Here is a 10,875-nt window from a genome sequence, read left to right on the forward strand (position 1 = left end):
GAGGCTGAATTATTAGTAGAAAATCTTCATTCCCTTAAATGTGGAACCTTGTCCTGAAGGCCCATGGCTTCTTCTGCCGCTAGCTCATTTGTTGGAGGCTGAATTATTAGTAGAAAATCTTCATTCCCTTAAAAATCTAGTTCACCCTCCTTTGAATAATTCTTTGTCTTAGTCTATTTTCTGTTGCTTTAACTGAATACCACAGACTGGGTAATTTATTGGGTCACCAGAAAAGTCATGACATATTTTTGTGTAGAAAAATATATTATGACTTTTCTGATGACCCAATATAAGAAATGAGTTTACTTAGCCTACAATTTTGGAAGCTGGAAATACTGAGGTGCTGGCATTTGGTGAGAGCTTTCCTTCTGAGTCATGGCATGGCCGGAGGCATCACATGGTGAAATAGAGCAAGCATGTGCATGCATAAGAGTGTGTGAGAAAGAGCCAGCATGTGTGCATATGTGTATGTGTGTGTGTGTGTGTGTGTGTGTGTGTGTGAGAGAGAGAGAGAGAGAGAGTGAGAGAAAGCTCACAAGAGTAGAGTACTTTATAACAATTCATTCTTGAGATTACCCAGGAAGTTATTAATCTTTTAATCCATGAATGGAATAATACATCCATGAAGGCAAAGCTCTTATGATTTAACCATGTTTTATTTAGTTTGAACTCTTAATACCATTACAAAGGCAGTTAATTTCAACATGCATGGGATCAGCAGGTGGTGTAGTGGCTAAGGCGTTGGACTCCCACATGGCCAGCTGTGGTTCTGGTCTCAGCCAGATGCAGTCCACAGCATTATAGGTTGCCCTCATTGATACCATTCTGACTTTTCCATAACTTGAAAATATCTTGAATAACACTTCTATAATTTGGAAGGTGTTATGGTTACTATTATTGTATAACAAGTGATCCAAAAGCTTAGTTATGTGAAACAACCGTTTTCTAATGTTCACCAACTCTGTGAGAAATGAATCCAGACAGGGGCAAAGAGGGACAGTTTGTCTCTGCTCTGTGATGCTTGAGGTCCCAAGTGGAAAAGCCTTGAAGACAGTAACTTATAGCTGGTGTTATAGTACCTGGAAGCACATTTACTCATAAATATAGCTGGAATCTCAGCAAGGACATTTGGCCAGAACACTAATAGGTGGCCTCTCTCTGCTCTGGGATTGCTGACAGCACAATGCCTAGGTTTCAAGAGCAAGCAACCCAAGAGGCAGAAAGTGCTTCAGGCCTAGATCTGGAGACTGGCAAAGCACCACTTTCCTATATATTTTTTTATTCTCTTTAAAGAGATTTTTGTTATAGGGCTTGTGCACTCACCAGAGAGAGAGGGGGAGAAAAGGCAAAGACAGACAGAGTGATACCTGCATCCAAAATTCCAGAAATTCAAACAAAGCAGTTGGCTTTTTTGGTTGTAGAAGGCATGCTGACAGGAGTTGGACCCCAAATACAGGTAACTAGAGCAGCCTTCTCCCCACCAGGAGAACCTATCCTGTATAACTCCTGATAATTCCTCTTCTCCCAGTCACCATATTCCTTCAAATTTAGACATGTAAATCTTGTTCTTGAATAATTCTTGGCCCAAAGCTTCTAGACAAAGAATCTCCTGACCTTCATACCCTCTTCAAAATTAGGAGAATAACTGGACCCATCTAGCATGTGCCCCTCCACACCGGGAGGAGATTGTGTGCCCAAGACCCACCCAGAATAAGTCCAGACAAAGCCCTTCTTGACCCAAATAAAAAAACCCTTGCCACAGTTCTTCCTTGGCAATTCATTTTCTGGGACCCCTCCCTTCTTAGGAGCTCTGTTTTCCTCCCTTCTTTCAATAAACTCCCCACTTTGCTGTATCTGCATTCTTCCTGAGCATAGGCCAAGAACCTATGCCACACTGCAAGTGCTAAGCTCAATTACCCCTGCACTCTCACGTTCCTGCTTCATATTTTGATATGTTGACCAGGAAACATCTAGACTCCCCTTCACATGGGAATTTTAAATAATGCAGACTTTCTATGCTTTTTTCCAGGACACTGTTGTCCCAAGAAACTAGCTTTATCAGACGAAATTATTGAGCATCAGATAGTCATGTAAAAACCTTTAGGGTGACTGCCAACCTACAAGACTCCGCTATGAAGTTGGCCAGAATATACTCAGCCCCTCCGCATTATCGAACTGTTGAGAATGTTGGCTGTTTTGTGACTCATTTTCTCTTTCTGGAATCTTAACCATCACAGGGAAGGTGAACGTTCCTGGGACAATTGATGGTGGATGCCAGGGTTATTCACTGGTGTATCCTGAAGACCTTGAGAATTTGAAGCCATCCCCCATAGCTAAGCTGGGTGACAGGGCAGATTCCTTTCTTTTCTTTCCTTCAACTTTTTTTCTTAACTGCTAGCAAGAGAGTGATAGATATCCTGGAACTTGCCTTTACACATTAAAGAAAGGAAATTCTTTGCATTCAAACCTTTGGGCTCTCTGAGAGTTTACTTATTGACTAAATGTTAGATAGATCCTTCCTATTGTCCTTTTAATAGAAAGACACCCTCAACCTGTGTCTCCACCTTCTCAACACGTGCCCTCACTTTCTCTGCCTACATTTCCGCTTTCTCAACCTGTGCTGCCATGTTCCTCTCCAGACTTGGCTTTCCTCGAAGCTGCACCTGGTAGACTGCAGGAATTCACTCATTCTTGGACCTTCTTAACTAACAGGCTCATCATTTCTATTTCACACAAGGCTCTGTCCACTGACATCATGGTGACTCTGAAGAGTTTCTTTGTAAATTCTTTAACCATGTCAGGGAACAACATAACGACCCTCCTGGTCTTCATAAAGATGTGCGTAGACAATTTTTTTTTGTTGTTTGTTCTATTGCCTGCCTGATCGTATCAAGACTTGTCTCTCTTAAGGCCAATTTGTATCAGGAGCATAACGCAGGGTGCACTTTTTCCAGCGGCTTGATCAATTGCAGACAGTAATTACAGTTAGAATGTTACTTGGAGCCCTTCTCCTACTACTTCTATTATGCTGCCTTTAAGACTAGAGTTAGTGAGAGCCTTCCAAAAGACCTCTTCTCCCTGATTTTGATTTAAGTTGATGCTCCCCCTTGGTTGGCCCTCATACTGTCAAATACATCAAACTCTAGTGAGGCTTCCCTTGGGTCTATGGAGCTTATGTACTCCACCTTGAGACATCACTTGTGTATGCCTAAACACACTCTAAAGATGATACCAATGCTGACATACAAACATGGCTAACAGAAGGAGAGTCTATTTCAGAATGACGTTAAATCTCAGATTCAGAGGCAGTCCCAACACACTCAGCTCTAAGCTTCGTAACACATGATTCATATAATTTAGCTTGCTGGCTCACAGGGAAACAGACAAAACACAAACAGGGGCCAACCGCCCCAGTGCAGGTAAGCCCAGACAATCCTGCTGGCAGCCTCTAGCTCTTAAGTTACATGCTGGGATGTAATTCACAGGGGTACCCAGTCCACATGGAAAGGACACTTTCTGGATACATGGTGGGAAACATATTCTCAAAATTTCATTTCAAGAGGATTGGAAAAGACATTTTTCTAAGCCCCATTTTTTTTGTCTCTGGATGGGAAACTGCCCGTCAGGTGCCAGCACCCCTTTGCAATGCCTCTGGACACACTGGGCCTCCAGACCCTCTGTCTCATCTTTTGTACCCATTCTTGGTCATTACAGATTGGCAGATAATACTATTCAGCAGTCAGATTATTTCATAAGTGCCTAGAAATATTAAATAAAATTCCAAATGTACAGTGTTTTTCATGCTTTTTCTCTGACTCCAAGCCTGCCAGTCTCCTCAGACTAATAGAAGATCTAAAAAGACTCTTAGGTCTGCTAGCTCCTCTGAGATTGCCCCACCTATTCTTACTCTGTATCACAAGCATTTTCTCTTAAAACTGACTTGAGAGATTGTTTGAAATCTTTTTTGCATGTGTGTGTGTGTGTGCATGCATACATGTAATATGTCATGTCATGTTTGTGTGTTGTATGTCTATGTTATGAAAGGCCATAAGGAATTCCATTTAATTTGGTTTATAAAATAGAGCACTCATAAGAATTAATTTAAATGCTTTTCAAGTTCATGTTGTTACCGAATTCAAATCAGGTTCGCTCGCCCAAGTGCTATAAAACCAAACCATAGGCACATGGTGTGATGAAGGAAAGTACAGCTTTATTGCAAAGCGCAAAGCAAGGAGAGTGGGCAGCTCATGCTGAAAAGACCTGGTCTCCCCAAGATGTTCCTCACTTGCATTTTTAAGGGCAAAATTAGAACCAGAGATCCTAGGCACATGATCAGTTCAGTGATTGGTTTAACAGGGCATGATGATCTCGTGGGCATTCTTGATTGGTGAGGCCTTAGATAACTAAATTTTTCTTTAGGTGTCTGGAACTGGTCAGCCTGGAGTCTTTGAGCTCACAACTAGCAGTTTCCAACCTATAAAACATCTTACATATTGAAATTAAGACCTAATTTTCCCTTTAAGTGAGAGTTTTAGAGGTTAAAGGGCCCTCACTCATGGTCCATGTTGGTCATTATTACAACCAAAGTCTGAAGACTTACTCTTTACTCTGGGCCATTACAATGTAAATGGACTTTATATTTTAGGAACCCTAGAAAATATATTAGGGGGTCCTTGCTCGGTTTTAGTCCCTCCTATTCTTAGAAAAATCTCTTAATCTTGAGGGAAAGTGGACGATGACCGATTTGGCTGTTTCTTGTTGAGTGAGGATGTAGTTTTAAAGGCCAGGATTGGAGGAAATAGCATGCATTTATTTTTAAATACTCAAAATTTTCTTTTTAGTTTTTTTTAATACTATTATGTTAGTACTAGCTTCTACTGTTTTATTTTTAAATTTGAAAGCACATTTAATTATGATATAAAATAAGACAGCAAAGTAGCTGGTGAAGACAGAAGTCTAACTGCATTTTTTTATTTATTAAAATCCTTTTTAGGGGGCCTGGAGGGGGTCTTGACAAGAGTCTTTTTTTACATTTTATCTCTGTAGTAGTATTTTTGTGATATATATATTAAGTCTCCTCATCTCTGTTAAAGTACATTTTGTTTAATTTTAGTTACCTTCTTTTTTAAATTACTAACTTAAAAATTATAAAACCCACCTATAAGTCCCCCTCTCATTTTACATGTCCTGTCTTTTTGGGCTAGACCAATAGAAAAACTCTTTACTTTTTACCAAATTTTAAACTTAGTCTCTTGCTTTCAAAATTAAATAAAAGGAAACCCTGCACTTGATTACCCCAAGAAAGGCATGTTTTGCCTCCTCTCTGGGCCTGTGTCACTCATATTTTATTTAGAAATAAACTGCATTATTATTTTTGCAGAGTTGGTTTATTTACATTAACACTAGCCTATTTTTATTAGTAGCTAAGTAACTTAATACTTTCTTCTTTTTTTTACCTAAGATTTGTAAGTGCAACCTGAAATGTTGTCATCTTGCACACTTTTTTTTAATAAGACAGAATTTAAAACTATTTTATGGTCTAAGACAAATTTTGCCAGTGAAAATAAAAGGCTGAGGTGATTCAATAGAATTTTCTGGCCTGTCGTTTGTGCATTTATACGCAGTATACTCTAGTTATTGTGGTGATTTGGGGAGTCTATTTAATTGATCATCCTCAGCGTGTACAATTTTAAGAAAAACAGTTTTAGCTCTAATGAATTAAACTATAAAAATGTGAAAAAACTTGCTTAAGACTTAAAGTCAGGAAATAAAGGATTTTGTCTAAACAGTAGGTAGATACTAAAAACTCAAAAACAAATATGTACAGAGCTAAAATTTAGTAATTAGTGCACTATAGTTTTTTTGAACATTTTTTATTCCCCTTTTTACTAAAGAAAAGCATAGTAAAACTTATTTGCAAAAAAAAATAAGTTTAATCTTAATTTGGTCTGTTATTTGCACAAAGTCTAATAAGAATATTAATCAATTTAGTTGGCTTTGCTGGAACCTTCTATAAGGAACTTTAGATTAGACTCTTTAAGAAGCCTTCCAAGGCTACTGTGCCAAGTCAGGAATCCATCCTGACTATGCCTTTAATTACTTGTACTTGGAAGTTTTGGGGCCTGTCAGGTCAGGAAGTGACATTTTTTACTTACCTGCCAGACAGAACTGCTTGTGGTACTAGGCAATCTTTTTAATAAATTCAATAATCCTCGTTGAAATTAACCTTAGTTTCTTAGCTTTCTAGTCATATCTTCAGATATGACATGCTAGTTAAATCCATGGAAATAATTAGTGTTTTTAATTTCCGATATAATGCAACAAGGATTATTGAATTTATGCAAACAACTATACTGTCACAAAATAAGAATGCTCACCAATATTCTCTAATTCTAGGAAATTAGAAAGAGAGAAAAGTTTGTTATAATTTTAAAAGGAAAAAATTTAACAAATTGTTGAACTTATTAACAGCTCAAGATAAAAATTCTTAAATCTGGAAGACAAAGCATAGAAGAAAATTAGTAATATTTTAGGCAAAAGTCAAAAAATTTTATTTTACCAGTTTAGTCTCGTGTAATTAATTTCTCTTTTGTTGAGTTTGCAGTGTTACTATGGTTTAATTTTTCTATTTAAAATTTTAAGTTTAGATACATAATTTTAAAGTTATTAAAAACCTATATTTAAGAGTACTTTATCAGAGGCCAGCAGGTGATACGGTGGTCAAGGCACTGGACTCTCACCAAACAAACGTCCTACTAAAGTGGAAACCAAACGTCTAAAGGGAGGCTTATAGCTACTCTTTAGTCAAATGGAAGGAAACCCACCAAAGATTTTATGGGGAAAGATAGGCCTTGGTGTCGATACACACGAGTCCGGGAATTTACCAGACATCTACCAAATCCAATCCAATCCAATGCCATGTTTCCTTCACCACAAAACTGAAATTGCTGTGGGTCAATGGCACCTGGTCAGCAGCCAATCACCCGGGACTGTCCCTGAGACAAGGTGCTCAGGCAGCTGCAGGACAAGTTTTGAGAGTGGCCATGGCCAAGGGTCACTGTACCTTGGGCGAGACGCCCATGCAGGACCTTAGTCCCATCTGGGGTGCCAAAAACCTGTTACCGAACTCAAATCAGGTTTGCTCACCCAAGCACTATAAAACCAAACCATAGGCACATGGTGTGATGAAGGAAAGTACAGCTTTATTGTAAAGCGCAAAGCAAGGAGAGCGGGCAGCTCATGCTGAAAAGACCCCGTCTCCCTGAGATGTTCCTCACTTGCATTTTTAAGTGCAAAATTAGGGCCAGAGATCCTAGGCACATGATCAGTTCAGTGATTGGTTTAACAGGGTGTGATCATCTCATGGGCATTTTTGATTGGTGAGGCCTTAGATAACTAAATTTTTCTTTAGGTGTCTGGAACCGGTCAGCCTGGAGTCTTTGAGCTCACAACTAGCAGTTTCCAGCCTATAAAACATCTTACATATTGAAATTAAAACCTTATTTTCCCTTTAAGTGAGAGTTTTAAAGGTCAAAGGGCCCTCACTCATGGTTTCCATGTTGGTCATTATTATAACCAAAGTCTGAAGACTTACTCTTTACTCTGGGCCATTACAATGTAAATGGACTTTATATTTTAGGAACCATAGAAAATATATTAGGGGGTCCTTGCTCGGTTTTAACATGACTGAAGTAAATAAGCCAGCTTCAAATATGGTGAAAGAAAAAGTTTAATAAATGCAGATTTTCACAGTTTCCAACATAGTTTCTCCAGGGTTTTATTCATCAGGCATCATGCTTATCTTAAGAGATTTAGTTTAATTAAAAAAAAATGATGGAACCAGCAATTGGCATAATGGCTATGTTTCTAGACTCCCATGTGGTCAATCGCGGTTTGAGTCCCAGACCCAGTGGCTTAAACTCACGCTGGGCATGTGTGCATGGGTGCCCAACATCCCAAGAGGAGAATGGAGGAGAAGTGATTGTGGTGTGACCATCCTGAGCAGGATTTCTGGCTTTCTGTCTCTCTGTCTCTCTCTGTCTTTCTGGTGAGCGCACATGCAAAAACCTCTCAAATAAAAAGAAAAAGAAAGAAAAGAAAAACAAACAAAAAAACCCTGGTAGTTACGTGTTGTAGTTTACATGGTGAATAGCCAACAGGGAAATGTATTCATGACTAGCTTTCTCTGGCTTTAGTTTTGGTGCTAACAGACACTGAGTTAACCCTTTTTCATCTCTAAGGTGTTTAGAACATTTAATTTTCATTTTCTTCTGATAGTTAGGTCAAGTATTTAAGTTTTTCACTGTCTTTGACAAGATTTCCCCAAAATCAAATTCTAAATCAAGTTCATGAATCTCAGAATAACTTTTGGATATTTATAGAGGGTCCCTGAAACATCCAAAAGAGAAGTGTTAAACCAATCTTATTTTTATGTTAAATGATAATGTGGAGCATTGTCAAATTGAATAATTTTAATTTCCTTTGCATTCTATTTGAGGCATATGTATAAATACATTATGTATATGTATGGCCATATTTATATATGCATTGTGTTCCAAAATGATTTGAAACTCCCAAGAATCTGTTGTAGGATATTCATCAGTGATGTTATAGGTTATTATGTTAAACTGGTATATGTCACAGATATAGCCAAATTTCTTTGTCGGTTGTAAATTCTTGTCAGAGCATTAACTATGGTTGCTAAATATAAATCAAAATGTCTTCAGAACTGTTAGCATGTGAACCATGGGCCCAAATGGCCTCTGTCCTAAATAACTATTCTTGGTGCACATGGATAGTTAGGTTACAGAAAAACTTGGGAAACATTGGCGAAATCTCTTGTGTCTGATAATTCAGTCTTTAGATAAGACAAAACTAGCTGATGTAGGGCTAGCTTGGTTTTTCTTTTCTTCAAAGGAAAGCACCTTAAATAAATAGCCTTGTTTTTTCATAAGTAACTCAAAGATAATGGTTAAAAACAAATTGGGTAAATGTAAATGGAATAAATGTTTGTAATTGAACTAGTCATTTTTACATTTTTCCAAGTAGTTTAAATTATAAAGGCATGATATGTTAAATTATATCAATGAATTCCTTGAGTTATTTTGAAGTTTAAGTGTTGTATATTCTTTGACATCTTGTTTTATATGGCATAAGTAAGTCTGAAATGTAATCGAATCTGTTAACAACTGTATTGCAAGAAAATATTTCTAGGTATTTTAAAATGGATGTTAAAATTTCAGGATAATGGTAACCAAAGCTAGAAATTAGAGAAACAATTATGTATCCAAAATATACAGAGACAATTAAGATATTTTTGGTGAACAGGAAATTTAAATGGACATGGGGGTGTGTTTTTGTTCAACAGTATTATCTGATGTGTAGGGTGTTTAAAATTGGTCTTAAAGCAAGTGAATTAAAAATAATATAAATAAAACTAAATAAATATAAAAAGTTGGAAAAAAGAAAATGTGGAATCTTAAGGTAAAACTAACTAGAGTTGACTAAATTTATTCAAAAACACTGATAAAGATTAAAATTTGTTTTGTTTTTATATAATGCTAACAAAAATCAAAGAAGTTTTGAAAAAACTTTTTGAGTATAAGAAAGAAAAAAGAGGGGTTGGCAGATGGTGTGGTGGTTGGAGGTGCTGCACTCCCACATGGCTGACCACAGTTTGAGTCCCAGACCTGGCAGCTTGGCAGCTTGCTTTCTCACTTTTTCTCTCTCTCACTCTGTCCCTCTCTGGTCAAATTAAAATAAAGTGAAATAAATAAATTAAGTTAAAATAAAAAAATATTTTTTAAAAAAGAAATAAAAAAGAATTATTTGTGCCTTCTTCTGTCTTAATCAGGCTATTTAGCTGCTGTAGTTAAAAAGTCTGATTCTAATCTAAATAGTAAAGTTTTTTTATAGCTATAATTTGAAATTTTTTAACTGTCTCTTTGGTTAAGTAAATAACAGATAGTCACAGGGCCCTGACCTGTTTTATGTTTTAATCAAATTTTGTTGTAAACCTTTGATATTTGACAGATGTCCCACATCAAATTTCGGTTCCAGTTTAAGTTTTTTTGCTCTTGAACTAATTTTTGGAAATTCTTAACAGGGGCCCTGGATGTCTGAGAAAGACAGATTAGACTTTCTGACATGCTGAAATTATATGGGAAATATTGTCTAATATGAGATGGTGTTTAGCTCTCTATACACAAATTTGTGTCAATGAGTGTTCCAAAACTGAATGAGATTTTTAAATATCTGTTATATATTAGTGTGTTATTAGTCATACTTGTAATGCTAAATAGTTCTAAGGTAGCTTGTTACAGAAATGATCAAATTTGTCTATTATGGGGTTTGGTAAAATCAGATCTTGGACCACGGCCACTTTAAGTTTTGCTGTCTATAGTAAAATACTTTATTCTGATGCTCTTTCTAAAACATTTCATAATAAACTATAATCCTCAAATTGCCTCTTTTTAAATTTTTTTATTTCTTGTTCTTTTATACATTCAATCACACTAGTTTATGAAGTGAATATTCCAACATGTGTACACTTCTTCATAGTCCAGTCGATAATACTATAAAATTATCTTCAATAAATAATACCACATTTTTTGTCCCATTAATGCTTTGCCTCTCTATTTTTCTTCCAAATGTCCTTCCTCAGACTCTATTCTTTCACAAACACTATATTTGATATACACAACCATTGCCTCTTTTAAGGAAATTAGTGAAAAAAACTCTGATAAGTACTCTTTTTTTAAAAGAATTTTTTATGTAGGTTTTTTAAATTATAATTATCACTATTCAATTTGAGTAGAGACATAGGAGGACAGTGAGAAGGCAGGCCACCAGGTTTGGGACTCGAACCATAGTCGG

This window comes from Tupaia chinensis, unplaced genomic scaffold (assembly GCF_000334495.1).
Source record: "Tupaia chinensis unplaced genomic scaffold, TupChi_1.0 Scaffold000542_1, whole genome shotgun sequence".
In the NCBI taxonomy this organism is placed as follows: domain Eukaryota; kingdom Metazoa; phylum Chordata; class Mammalia; order Scandentia; family Tupaiidae; genus Tupaia; species Tupaia belangeri.